A 1,909-nucleotide genomic window follows, 5' to 3' on the forward strand; every position below is an offset into this window, starting at 1 on the left:
AGGGGGATTAGAGTTAGAAGGAGTAACTCTCCCCTTAAATTGGGAGGGAAGACTTTGAGCTTGGGAAGAAGAACTCTCCAATTTTTCCTTGATTGCATTTACTTCCTTCCCCAAGTTTGCCATTTGTGAGGAGAGATTGTTGATTGCATTCAAATGATCAACCGAGTACACCGAAGAGCTACTCTTGCTGGTTGATTGTCTCTCACCATCTTGCCAATCTCTATAGTACCTCACATCATCCTTAATGATGTACACCACTTCTTCTTCCTTCCTCTTCATGATGGGACCTCCGGCTCCTCCATCTAGGCATGAATTTCTTTGGGACTTAGGCCTCCATAGAAAATTTGAATAATTTGATAGGTTGGAATCCCGTGGTGAGGACAATCCATTTGATACTCTTTATATCTCTCCCATGCTTCATAGAGGCTCTCACTTGGCTTTTGTTTGAAGCCTTGAATCAAAGCTCTTGCCTTCGCCGTTTTCTTTTATGGATAGAAACGAGTTAGAAATTCCTTTGTAACCTCGTCCCATGTAGTCAGAGAATTCGGCTTAACCTCCTTGTCTAGCCATTCCAAAGCACGCCTAATGAGAGAAAAGGGAAAGAGCTTGAGGCGGATGAATTCTTGGGAAACTCCGTTCACCTTGATAGTATTGCAATATTTTTCAAATTCCTTGAGATTATTTAGCGGGCTCTCATGCTTGGCTCCACTAAATTGTCGCCTCTTTATCAAAGTGATCATAGCCGGCCTAATTTCAAAATTTTTTGTCGGAGTTGTAGGTTGAGCAATTCCACTCTCAAATCTATATGCACCGGGAATCCCCAATTCTTTCAATGCCACTCTCAGATTCTCTCCCATTCTTGCTTGTTCCTCTTGTTGCGGTTCCTCTTTACTTGAATTGCTAGAGCTAGAAGATCGCCTAGAAACCCTTAGTCTTGTAATAGTCCTCTCGATCTCCGGATCAAATGGCACTAGTGAATTGAATGACCACGTGCTCTATGCATACAACTCAAAAAATTGATTAGTAGCACGGCTACAAGTGTAGCTTTAAAGAGAAAAATCTTTTTGTTTTTTTTTTAAGAATGAAATAGACTCAACAACTTTAACAAAGCACCAATGTCATTCCCCGGTAATGGCGCCATTTTGACAAGGGTTGGAACTAGGTCGTCATCTTATTCTCCCTAAGTCAAACTAAATTTGTAAACTCTTAACAAACCTTATACGAGTATAGAGGCAAGCTAAGGGTCGAACCCAAAGGAATGAATCGAAACCATGTTATAGTCTAATGTTAAGCTAAATCGAAGAATTGTCAATGGTTGAGTATGGAACTAGGATAACAATCAATCAATCAATCAATCAATCAAAGCCTTAATCCCAAAAGTGGGGTCGGCTAACATGAACCAAATTTGATTATTCCGTGTAGTCATCAACATAAATCTTTCTCCTCCATCCCTTACGATCCAAAACTTCATCCTCACGTAAATCCATGCACTTCATATCCTTCCTCACTCCTTCCAACCAAGTCATCTTTGGTCTCCCTCTTCCTCGTTTAATCCCTCCATGGTCCCACTCTTCCACTCTTCGCACCGGTGCCCCCTCGGGTCTCCGTCTTACATGTCCAAACCAACGCAGACGATTTTCCCTTAATTTATCTACAATGCCCGCCACACCTACTTTCTTGCGAATAACCTCATTTCTGATTCTATCTCTTAAAGTGTTTCCACACATCCACCTTAACATGCGCATTTCCGTAACCTCCATCTTTTTAATATGCTCTTTCTTAGAAGCCCAACATTCTGTACCATAGAGCAACACTGGTCTTATGGCAGTCCTGTAGAATTTTCCCTTCAACTTTAAGGGAATGCTGCGGTCGCATAGCACTCCCGTGGCCGCTCTCCATTTAAGCCACC

At 41.9% G+C, this 1,909-nt stretch overlaps 1 non-coding gene across 1 annotated transcript; it reads left to right on the top strand.

Moving 5' to 3' along the window:
• Positions 1 to 366: 366 nt before the first annotated feature.
• LOC145629607 (small nucleolar RNA R71) lies at positions 367 to 472 on the top strand. The gene has a single exon (XR_014111771.1). It is a non-coding gene; the product is annotated as a small nucleolar RNA R71 (small nucleolar RNA).
• The last annotated feature ends 1,437 nt before the right edge of the window (positions 473 to 1,909 follow it).

This window comes from Chenopodium album, chromosome 4, assembly GCF_948465745.1.
Source record: "Chenopodium album chromosome 4, dcCheAlbu1.1, whole genome shotgun sequence".
NCBI classification, from domain to species: Eukaryota; Viridiplantae; Streptophyta; class Magnoliopsida; order Caryophyllales; family Amaranthaceae; genus Chenopodium; species Chenopodium album.